Source organism: Ranitomeya imitator, chromosome 9 (assembly GCF_032444005.1).
Source record: "Ranitomeya imitator isolate aRanImi1 chromosome 9, aRanImi1.pri, whole genome shotgun sequence".
Classification (NCBI taxonomy): domain Eukaryota; kingdom Metazoa; phylum Chordata; class Amphibia; order Anura; family Dendrobatidae; genus Ranitomeya; species Ranitomeya imitator.
The window spans coordinates 70,191,330-70,203,829 of record NC_091290.1 but is presented as its reverse complement, the minus strand read 5'-3'; the positions used below and the strand labels follow the sequence as shown (position 1 = coordinate 70,203,829).

General features: G+C 42.7%; 1 protein-coding gene across 1 annotated transcript in view; it reads left to right on the top strand.

Moving 5' to 3' along the window:
- The window catches only part of KIF18A (kinesin family member 18A), a 225,317-nt gene that overhangs the window by 13,944 nt on the left and 198,873 nt on the right, over nucleotides 1-12,500 (top strand). Inside the window, exon 2 of the mRNA XM_069739769.1 lies at nucleotides 2,801-2,947. The gene's annotated coding sequence lies outside the window, so the exon portion shown is untranslated. The remainder of the gene's footprint in view (nucleotides 1-2,800; nucleotides 2,948-12,500) is intronic.

Genomic DNA, 12,500 nt, shown 5'->3' with positions numbered 1-12,500 from the left:
GGACGGCAGTGAACATAGGTGTATAGTGTGTGTATATATAGGACCGGCTGTGTACATAGGTGTATAGTGTGTGTGTGGGTATATATATGAACGGCAGTGTACATAGGTGTATATATAGGACCGGCTGTGTACATAGGTGTATAGTGTGTGTGTGGGTATATATATGAACGGCAGTGTACATAGGTGTATATATAGGAACTGCAGTGTTCATAGGTGTATAGTGTGTGTATACATACAGGAATGGCTGTGTACATAGGTGTATAGTGTGTGTATACATACAGGAATGGCTGTGTACATAGGTGTATAGTGTGTGTGTGTGTGTGTGTGTATATATAGGAACGGCGGTGTACATAGGTGTATAGTGTGTGTATATATAGGAACGGCAGTGTACATAGGTGTATAGTGTGTGTATATATATAGGAACGGCAGTGTACATAGGTGTATAGTGTGTGTATACATACAGGAATGGCTGTGTACATAGGTGTATAGTGTGTGTATACATACAGGAATGGCTGTGTACATAGGTGTATAGTGTGTGTGTGTGTGTATATATAGGAACTGCGGTGTACATAGGTGTATAGTGTGTGTATATATATAGGAACGGCAGTGTACATAGGTGTATAGTGTGTGTATATATATAGGAACGGCAGTGTACATAGGTGTATAGTGTGTGTATACATACAGGAATGGCTGTGTACATAGGTGCATAGCAATGTATGCTGTACATAGTTCATATACACTGCTCAAAAAATAAAATTAAAATAAAGGGAACACTTAAACAACAGAATATAACTCCAAGTAAATCAAACTTCTGTGAAATCAAACTGTCCACTTAGGAAGCAACACTGTTTGACAATTTCACCTGCTGTTGTGCAAATGGAATCCAAAACAGATGGAAATTATTGGCAATTACCAAAATATTTAGAATTGAGAGTCCTCAGTGGTTGATACCTTTTTAATGGCTAACTGAAAAGATGGTAACATATTGCAAGCTTTCGAGACTACACAGGTCCCTTCATCAGGCAAGACTGAGGACAAGATATATATCTTTCCTGTATCAAAATGGAGGATACCAGAATGTACCGCATCTTTATGGCAATTACCAAGACACAGTCAATAAAGGAGTGGTTCTGCAGGTGGGGACCACAGACTACATCTCAGTACCAATGCTTTCTGGCTGATGTTGTGGTCACTTTTGAATGTTGGCTGTGCTTTCCCACTCGTGGTAGCATGAGACGGGCTCTACAACCCACACAAGTGGCTCAGGTAGTGCAGCTCATCCAGGATGGCACATCAAGGCGAGCTGTGGCAAGAAGGTTTGCTGTGTCTGTCAGCGTAGTGTCCAGAGGCTGGAGGCGCTATCAGTAAACAGGCCAGTACACCAGGAGATGTGGAGGGGGCCGTAGGAGGGTAACAACCCAGCAGCAGGACCGCTATCTCAGCCTTTGTGCAAGGAGGAGCACTGCCAGAGACCTGCAAAATTACCTGCAGCTGGCCACAAATGTGCATGTGTCTGCACAAACGGTTAGAAACCGACTCCATGAGGATGGTCTGAGTGCCCGACGTCCACAGATGGGGGTTGTGCTCATAGCCCAGCACCGTGCAGGATGCTTGGCATTTGCCACAGAACACCAGGATTGGCAAATTCGCCATTGGCGCCCTGTGCTCTTCACAGATGAAAGCAGGTTCACACTCAGCATATGTGACAGAGTCTGGAGACGCTGTGGAGAGTGATCTGCTGCCTGCAGCATCCTTCATCATGACTGGTATGGCAGTGGGTCAGTAATGGTGTTTAGGTGGCATTTCTTTGGAGGGCCACACAGCCCTCCATGTGCTCACTAGAGGTAGCCTGACTGCCATTAGGTACCGAGATGAGATCCTCAGATCCCTTGTGAGACCATATGCTGGTGCGGTTGGCCCTTGGTTCCTCCTAATGCAGGACAATGCCAGAGTTCATGTGGTTGGATCGTGTCAGCAGTTCCTGCAAGATGAAGACATTGAAGCTATGGACTGGCCCGCCCTTTCCCCCAGACCTGAATCCGATTGAACACATCTGGGACATCATGTCTCGCACCATCCACCAACGTCACGCTGCACCACAGATTGTCCAGGAGTTGGATGCTTTAGTCCAGGTCTGGGAGGAGATCCCTCAGGAGAACTTCTGCCACCTCATCAGGAGCATGCCCGGATCTGAGGAAGATTAAGACCTGAGGAAGGGAACACCCAAAATGTGTTGGTGCCACTTATTCATACACACACACACACACACACCTACACCTTGTACATGCCCGGTTGGGGGACACAGGAGCATCCCCCCAAATATACTGGTACCTTCGGTTATTTGTTGTCTGCCTTTTTTTCCAAAATCTGGAAATAAGTTAGAGTTCCCGTTCCTCTGCTTGGCACTCCAGAGGAATGCTGAGATGGCGAGCACATGCACATGGCTGTTTGTTGTAGATTATTCAGTCTTCTGTAAAGAAAAATGATAAATTCTATCAGTTAACCAAAATTGTATGAACAAATGAGCTGCACTTTTTAGTTTTCTATGTACTGAGATTGAATTCTAGATGTGGACCGTGTCAGTTTCATGTACAGGTCTAGCGTCGTCCCTAATGCCCATCAGCGGGGCTGAACAAATCGCTCGTCAATAGGAACGTGCATAGACAGTGATGGAAACCAGTAAATAAAATGGTTGGTGGTACATCGGCTGCCCGGCCAGTGGGATTTGTCCAGCCCTGGTCATCAGAACGATGTGAAGTACAGAGTTTGAGACTTTTATTCTTTTTCCTTTTGGTTTCAGCACATCTCCCAGGATTCATGGCCTCCGGGCGTTGAAGGCTAGAGCAGGGCGGATACAGAGGAGGACACTGCATTTGGAAGTCTCCATTGCCACCCATTGTATGTCAGTTTTTGATAAGTGGATAAACTCTTCTGGTGCATCTCACAGGTAATCAGATCTAGTGCTTTTTTGTTGAATTTTTCTGAAATATTATTGATCTTGAGATAGCCAATTTATTTCCGTCACTACCAAATGATATATTTAATATACTAAAATATGTCCTAATTTACTGATCGAGAGGGGTGTGACTGCCTCCCCTCCCCCACCCCCCAGCAATCCGCACACTTATGTTATTACATAGCCCCATCCCCTTATGCCGGAGTGTCCTGTTCTCAATTACTCACTTGAAAACTAAGTCCTCTAATTGTAGAGACAAATTAACGAGAGAGAATTCTGTACAGAATGTAAAATCCTGCATGACGTTTTGGCAAATATTAGGTTTGTAATCTTTTCTACCACTGCCGGTCCCTTGACATGTCATCTGTAGTGATGTATCGTACTACGACCGTGATTGACCACCGCACTCAGCATGTCCTTGCAGCCTTTAGAGTGGAGGAGGGGGAAATAATGCTTTTGGGAACCTTTTTTTAACGTGTTTTTTTTTTTTTTTTTGATAATTGCCAAACCCCATTAAAACCCCAACCATATATCAGTAGTCAGTAGTCAGTAGTCCTGCCTCTCCGTATCTGGGGCTGTGAATTTCTGACTAGGAATAAGGTCTAATGGGTTACTGGGCATGGTGCACAAGGGGGTGTTTGGATCAGGGTTTGATGTGTAACTGCAAAACCAGGAATTGATTTAACCCTGCTGTTCTGTTGGTCAAAAATGACCGACTTTGAACTTCAATATTCTTTAAAATATTCAAGATGCGGCTCTGAAACCCGTGGCCGACCGACCCATCCTCATTTAAGTCAATCAACCACAAGTTTCAGAACCGCATCTTGAACACCCCAAAAAATACCAAAGTTCAAAATAGGTCTCCCCAGACCGAACAGAACAGCAGGGTTAAAGAGTGGAAAAGCATAAAGAAAATAGTTTCTTTTTTTAGGATGGGGATATTTTACTACAACCCAGAAGAACAGGAGGTTGTTCTTGTGTGTATAGTCTATATTAGGTTTTATTGAGCTATCTCATGCCAGACATTGCTTTCAGATTGCTAGGATCATTATGACTGATCTGCGGTGGGCCATTGTTTGTTCCTCACCTACAGCTTTGTCGTGTCTACCACGTGGACAGCCATGGCCGTCCATGCAGTAAGGCTAGACAAAATGTCCTGTATAAAAAATCACTGTATTTTTTGTTTCCTTGTTTTCTTCACATTTTTTGAACACTATATATATATATATATATATATATATATATATATATATATATATATATATATATATATATATATATATATATATATACTAGATGGCAGCCCGATTCTAAAGAATCGGGAGTCTAGAATCCATATATACTTTATTTATTCAAATGTAAGAATAATACAATTAATAAATAATAGTAAGAAAGAACAAAAAATGGCTGCACTCACCAGCTCTTGACAATTCTTGTTATTTAAGGTACAGTTACACAGGATCCATGAACATGCTTATGAGGGGAGGTATGAAAGACATCAGACTTAGCACGCTGTTTGCGCTTACGTGCGGCATCGGCGGCTTTTCGCTCTGCATCATTACCATACTTTCTATCAGACCTGATCTTACGTGCGGCATCATAAGCTTTGGACTCTGTGTCATTAGTATCCTTACTATTAGAGCTCATGTTGGCTAAGCTAAACAGCTTTAAGCGTGGTGGTGGCAAACAACAGGTTAATAAGAGGCAGTGTCAGGTAGTAGGAAAATAGCCAGTTAATAATAGGCAATAGTTCTTTGCAGGAATGCAGATATTAATAAATAAGCAGTTTATATTGCAGAGAAATTGCTGGGCAATAATGGACAATGTCCTTATGTGGCAAATAATAGAGCAATATACCCAATGTGGCAAAGAAGAGGTTAATAAACGGCAGTCTCTCAGTATAACAGTCAGTGAATAATAGGCAGTATATGGAGAAAACACCAAACAAAAGTTCAAAATTGGTGTGAAAATGTCACTGAACCACTTCACAACTAAATATATATAGTTTTGGTAAATGGTATTATCATTTTTTTGACGAAATTCGGCAGGAGCTTTTAGAGCAACGTCACTGGGCCCGCCTCCACGCAGTAGAAACTTGCTGTGAGGTAAAAATTCAAAAATCACACCAAAATGGCGGGCGGAGTGTGTCACAGTACGGCACGTTTCTGATTGGTCGCTCGCAGCAGGCGGCAACCAATCAGACACTGGACACTGTTGACGTCACTTAGCTCCGGACATTAGCTCCGGACATTATCTCCGCACATTAGCTCCGGACATTAGCTCCGGACATTAGCAGGAAGTAGTATTCTAGGCAATTATATATTAGATATACAATATATAATTGCCTAGAATACTACTTCCTGCTAATGTCCGGAGCTAATGTCCGGAGCTAATGTCCGGAGATAAGTGACGTCAACAGTGTCCAGTGTCTGATTGGTTGCCGCCTGCTGCGAGCGACCAATCAGAAATGTGCCGTACTGTGACACACTCCGCCCGCCATTTTGGTGTGATTTTTGAATTTTTACCTCACAGCAAGTTTCTACTGCGTGGAGGCGGGCCCAGTGACGTTGCTCTAAAAGCTCCTGCCGAATTTCGTCAAAAAAATGATAATACCATTTACCAAAACTATATATATTTAGTTGTGAAGTGGTTCAGTGACATTTTCACACCAATTTTGAACTTTTGTTTGGTGTTTTCTCCATATACTGCCTATTATTCACTGACTGTTATACTGAGAGACTGCCGTTTATTAACCTCTTCTTTGCCACATTGGGTATATTGCTCTATTATTTGCCACATAAGGACATTGTCCATTATTGCCCAGCAATTTCTCTGCAATATAAACTGCATATTTATTAATATCTGCATTCCTGCAAAGAACTATTGCCTATTATTAACTGGCTATTTTCCTACTACCTGACATTGTTCTTAACCCCTCTGTGACCTTAGACGTACTATCCCGTCGAGGTGCCCTGGGCTTATCTGACCCTGGACGGGATAGTACGTCATAGCCGATCGGCCGCGCTCACGGGGGGAGCGCGGCCGGGTGTCAGCTGCTTATCGCAGCTGACATCCGGCACTATGTGCCAGGAGCGGTTACGGACCGCCCCCGACACATTAACCCCTGGCACACCGCGATCAAAGATGATCGCGATGTGCCGGCGGTGCAGGGAAGCACCGCGCAGGGAGGGGGCTCCCTGCGGGCTTCCCTGAGACCCCCGGAGCAACGCGATGTGATCGCGTTGCTGCGAGGGTCTCACCTCCCTCCCTGCTCCCTCCAGCCCCGGATCCAAGATGGCCGCGGATCCGGGTCCTGCAGGGAGGGAGGTGGCTTCACAGAGCCTGCTCAGAGCAGGCACTGTGAAGGCTGCAGCGCTGCATGTCAGATCAGTGATCTGACAGAGTGCTGTGCACACTGTCAGATCACTGATCTGTGATGTCCCCCCCTGGGACAAAGTAAAAAAGTAAAAAAAAAAATTTCCAAATGTGTAAAAAAAATTAAAAAAAAATATTCCAAAATAATGAAAAAAAAAAAAAAATATTATTCCCATAAATACATTTCTTCATCTAAATAAAAAAAAAACCAATAAAAGTACACATATTTAGTATCGCCGCGTCCGTAACGACCCGACCTATAAAACTGTCCCACTAGTTAACCCCTTCAGTAAACACCGTAAGAAAAAAAAAAAAACGAGGCAAAAAACAACGCTTTATTATCATACCGCCGAACAAAAAGTGGAATAACACGCGATCAAAAGGACAGATATAAATAACCATGGTACCGCTGAAAGCGTCATATTGTCCCGCAAAAAACGAGCCGCCATACAGCATCATCAGCAAAAAAATAAAGTTATAGTCCTGAGAATAAAGCGATGCAAAAATAATTATTTTTTCTGTAAAATCGTTTTTATCGTATAAAAGCGCCAAACCATAAAAAAATGATATAAATGAGGTATCGCTGTAATCGTACTGACCCGAAGAATAAAACTGATTTATCAATTTTACCAAACGCGGAACGGTATAAACGCCTCCCCCAATAGAAATTCATGAATAGCTGGTTTTTGGTCATTCTTCCTCACACAAAAATCGGAATAAAAAGCGATCTAAAAATGTCACGTGCCCGAAAATGTTTTCAGTAAAAACGTCAACTCGTCCCGCAAAAAACAAGACCTCACATGACTCTGTGGACCAAAATATGGAAAAATTATAGCTCTCAAAATGTGGTATTGCAAAAAATATTTTTTGCAATAAAAAGGGTCTTTCAGTGTGTGACGGCTGCCAATCATAAAAATCCGCTAAAAAACTCGCTATAAAAGTAAATCAAACCCCCCTTCATCACCCCCTTAGTTAGGGAAAAATAAAAAAAAAATGTATTTATTTCCATTTTCCCATTAGGGTTAGGGCTAGGGTTAGGGCTAAGGCTAGGGTTAGGGCTAGGGTTAGGGTTGGGGCTACAGTTAGGGTTGGGGCTAAAGTTAGGGTTAGGGTTTAGATTACATTTACAGTTGGGAATAGGGTTGGGATTAGGGTTAGGGGTGTGTCAGGGTTAGAGGTGTGGTTAGGGTTACCGTTGGAATTGGGGTTAGGGGTGTGTTTAGTTTAGGATTTCAGTTATAATTGGGGGGTTTCCACTGTTTCGGCACATCAGGGGCTCTCCAAACACGACATGGCGTCCGATCTCAATTCCAGCCAATTCTGCGTTGAAAAAGTAAAACAGTGCTCCTTCCCTTCCTAACTCTCCTGTGTGCCCAAACAGGGGTTTACCCTCACATATGGGGTATCAGCGTACTCAGGACAAATTGGACAACAACTTTTGTGGACCAATTTCTCCTGTTACCCTTGGGAAAATACAAAACTGGGGGCTAAAAAATAATTTTTGTGGGAAAACAAAAAGATTTTTTATTTTCACGGCTCTGCGTTATAAACTGTAGTGAAACACTTGGGGGTTCAAAGTTCTCACAACACATCTAGATAAGTTCATTGAGGGGTCTAGTTTCCAATATGGGGTCACTTGTGGGGGGTTTCTACTGTTTAGGTACATTAGGGGCTCTGCAAACGCAATGTGACGCCTGCAGACCAATCCATCTAAGTCTGCATTCCAAATGATGCTCCTTCCCTTCCGAGCCCTCCCATGCGCCCAAACGGTGGTTCCCCCCCCACATATCGGGTATCAGTGTACTCAGGACAAATTGGACAACAACATTTCGGGTCCAATTTCTCCTGCTAACCTTGGAAAAATACAAAACTGGGGGCTAAAATATAATTTTTGTGGAAAAAAAAATATTTTTTATTTGCACGGCTCTGCGTTATAAACTGTAGTGAAATACTTGGGGGTTCAAAGCTCTCACAACACATGAAGATGAGTTCCTTAGGGGGTCTACTTTCCAAAATGGTGTCACTTGTGGGGGGTTTCTACTGTTTAGGTACATTAGGGGCTCTGCAAACGCAATGTGACGCCTGCAGACCATTCCATCTAAGTCTGCATTCCAAATGGCGCTCCTTCCCTTCCGAGCCCTCCCATGCGCCCAAACGGTGGTTCCCCCCCACATATGGGGTATCAGCGTACTCAGGACAAATTGGACAACAACTTTTGGGGTCCAATTTCTCCTGTTACCCTCGGGAAAATACAAAACTGGGGGCTAAAATATAATTTTTGTGAAAAAATATCATTTTTTATTTTTACGGTTCTGCATTATAAACTTCTGTGAAGCACTTGGTGGGTCAAAGTGCTCACCACACATCCAGATAAGTTCCTTAGGGGGTCTACTTTCCAAAATGGTGTCACTTGTGGGGGGTTTCCATGTTTAGGCACATCAGTGGCTCTCCAAACGCAACATGGCGTCCCATCTCAATTCCTGTCAATTTTGCATTGAAAAGTCAAACGGCGCTCCTTCCCTTCCGAGCTCTCCCATGCGCCCAAACAGTGGTTTACTGCCACATATGGGGTATCAGCATACTCAGGGCAAATTGTACAACAACTTTTGGAGTCCATTTTCTCCTGTTACCCTTGGTAAAATAAAACAAATTGGAGCTGAAGTAAATTTTTTGTGTAAAAAAGTTAAATGTTCATTTTTATTTAAACATTCCAAAAATTCCTATTAAACACCTGAAGGGTTAATAAACTTCTTGAATTTGGTTTTGAGCACCTTGAGGGGTGCAGTTTTTAGAATGGTGTCACACTTGGGTATTTTCTATCATATAGACCCCTCAAAATGACTTCAAATGAGACGTGGTCCCTAAAAAAAAATGGTGTTGTAGAAATGAGAAATTGCTGGTCAACTTTTAACCCTTATAACTCCCTAACAAAAAAAAAATTGGTTCCAAAATTATGCTGATGTAAAGGAGACATGTGGGAAATGTTACTTATTAAGTATTTTGTGTGACATATCTCTGTGATTTAATTGCATAAAAATTCAAAGTTTGAAAATTGCGAAATTTTCAAAATTTTCGCCAAATTTCCGTTTTTTTCACAAATAAACGCAGGTACTATCAAATAAATTTTACCACTATCATGAAGTACAATATGTCACGAGAAAACAATGTCAGAATCACCAGGATCCGTTGAAGCGTTTCGGAGTTATAACCTCATAAAGGGACAGTGGTCAGAATTGTAAAAATTGGCCCGGTCCATAACGTGCAAACCACCCTTGGGGGTAAAGGGGTTAAGCAAAGAACCGTTGTTGTGGCATTTGCCACAACACGCAAAGTTGTCGTCTGATGTCTTTCATCCCTCCCCTCATAAGCATGTTCATGGATCCTGTGTAACTGTACCTTAAATAACAAGAATTGTCAAGAGCTGGTGAGTGCAGCCATTTTTTGTTCTTTCTTACTATTATTTATTAATTGTATTATTTTTACATTTGAATAAATAAAGTATATATGGATTCTAGACTCCCGATTCTTTAGAATCGGGCTGCCATCTAGTGTGTATATATATATATATATATATATATATATATATATATATATATATATATATATATATATATATATATATATATATATATATATATATATATATATATATATATACACACACACACAGACACACACACACACACACACACACACACACACACACACACACACACACACTTGTCTAAGGGTCACTTCTGTCTGTCTGTCCTTCTGTCACGGTTATTTGTTCGCTGATTGGTCTCGGCAGATGCCTGTCATGGCTGCCGCGACCAATCAGCGACGGGCACAGTCCGATTAGTTGCTCCCCTGCACTCACTGCCCGGCGCCCGCTCCGTAATCCCCTCCACTCACCGCTCACACAGGGTTAATGGCAGCGGTAACGGCCCGCGGTATAACGCGCTCCGTTACCGCTGCTATTAACCCTGTATGTCCCATGCAGCATCAATAGTAAAAATAGGTCATGTTAAAAATAATAAAAAAAACAAAAAACCTGCTATACTCACCCTCCGCCCTGGGACCGGAAGCTGCCGCTTGCAATGGAGCGGTCCCGGGAGCGTGGCGAGGAGCGGCAAAGGCGGCGGATGGGGAGTATTGCAGGACTTCCAACGGGCCTTCGGAAGGTGAGTATATGTTTATTTTCAGCTTATGTATGTATATATACAGTGGGGCAAAAAAGTATTTAGCCAGTCAGCAATAGTGCAAGTTCCACCACTTAAAAAGATGAGAGGCGTCTGTAATTTACATCATAGGTAGACCTCAACTGTGGGAGACAAACTGAGAAAAAAAAATCCAGAAAATCACGTTGTCTGTTTTTTTAACATTTTATTTGCATATTATGGTGGAAAATAAGTATTTGATCAGAAACAAACAATCAAGATTTCTGGCTCTCACAGACCTGTAACTTCTTCGTTAAGAGTCTCCTCTTTCCTCCACTCATTACCTGTAGTAATGGCACCTGTTTAAACTTGTTATCAGTATAAAAAGACACCTGTGCACACCCTCAAACAGTTTGACTCCAAACTCCACTATGGTGAAGACCAAAGAGCTGTCAAAGGACACCAGAAACAAAATTGTAGCCCTGCACCAGGCTGGGAAGACTGAATCTGCAATAGCCAACCAGCTTGGAGTGAAGAAATCAACAGTGGGAGCAATAATTAGAAAATGGAAGACATACAAGACCACTGATAATCTCCCTCGATCTGGGGCTCCATGCAAAATCCCACCCCGTGGGGTCAGAATGATCACAAGAACGGTGAGCAAAAATCCCAGAACCACGCGGGGGGACCTAGTGAATGAACTGCAGAGAGCTGGGACCAAAGTAACAAGGCCTACCATAAGTAACACACTACGCCACCATGGACTCAGATCCTGCAGTGCCAGACGTGTCCCACTGCTTAAGCCAGTACATGTCCGGGCCCGTCTGAAGTTTGCTAGAGAGCATTTGGATGATCCAGAGGAGTTTTGGGAGAATGTCATATGGTCTGATGAAACCAAACTGGAACTGTTTGGTAGAAACACAACTTGTCGTGTTTGGAGGAAAAAGAATACTGAGTTGCATCCATCAAACACCATACCTACTGTAAAGCATGGCGGTGGAAACATCATGCTTTGGGGCTGTTTCTCTGCAAAGGGGCCAGGACAACTGATCCGGGTACATGAAAGAATGAATGGGGCCATGTATCATGAGATTTTGAGTGCAAACCTCCTTCCATCAGCAAGGGCATTGAAGATGAAATGTGGCTGGGTCTTTCAACATGACAATGATCCAAAGCACACCGCCAGGGCAACGAAGGAGTGGCTTCGTAAGAAGCATTTCAAGGTCCTGGAGTGGCCTAGCCAGTCTCCAGATCTCAACCCTATAGAAAACCTTTGGAGGGAGTTGAAAGTCCGTGTTGCCAAGCGAAAAGCCAAAAACATCACTGCTCTAGAGGAGATCTGCATGGAGGAATGGGCCAACATACCAACAACAGTGTGTGGCAACCTTGTGAAGACTTACAGAAAACGTTTTACCTCTGTCATTGCCAACAAAGGATATATTACAAAGTATTGAGATGAAATTTTGTTTCTGACCAAATACTTATTTTCCACCATAATATGCAAATAAAATGTTAAAAAAACAGACAATGTGATTTTCTGGATTTTTTTTTCTCAGTTTGTCTCCCATAGTTGAGGTCTACCTATGATGTAAATTACAGACGCCTCTCATCTTTTTAAGTGGTGGAACTTGAACTATTGCTGACTGACTAAATACTTTTTTGCCCCACTGTATATATATATATATATATATCTGAATGTGTGTGTGTGTATGTCCGGGATTGGCATCTGCACCGTCGCAGCTACAGCCACAAAATTTTGCACAGTCACATGTCTGGACCCTGAGAGCGTCATAGGCTACGTTGTGAGGTGAAATTTTAACCCCGCGCGTTCCAATTCACCAAACAATTTTGCCCCTAATCTACATAATGGGGAAAAAAGTGAAAGGAAAAGTGTTGGAGGCGTCGCAGCTACAGAAACAAAATTTTGCACAGTCACACGTCTGGACCCTGAGAGCGTCATAGGCTATATTGTGAGGTGAAATTTTAACCCCGCGCGTTCCAATTCACCAAACAATTTTGCCCCTATCTAC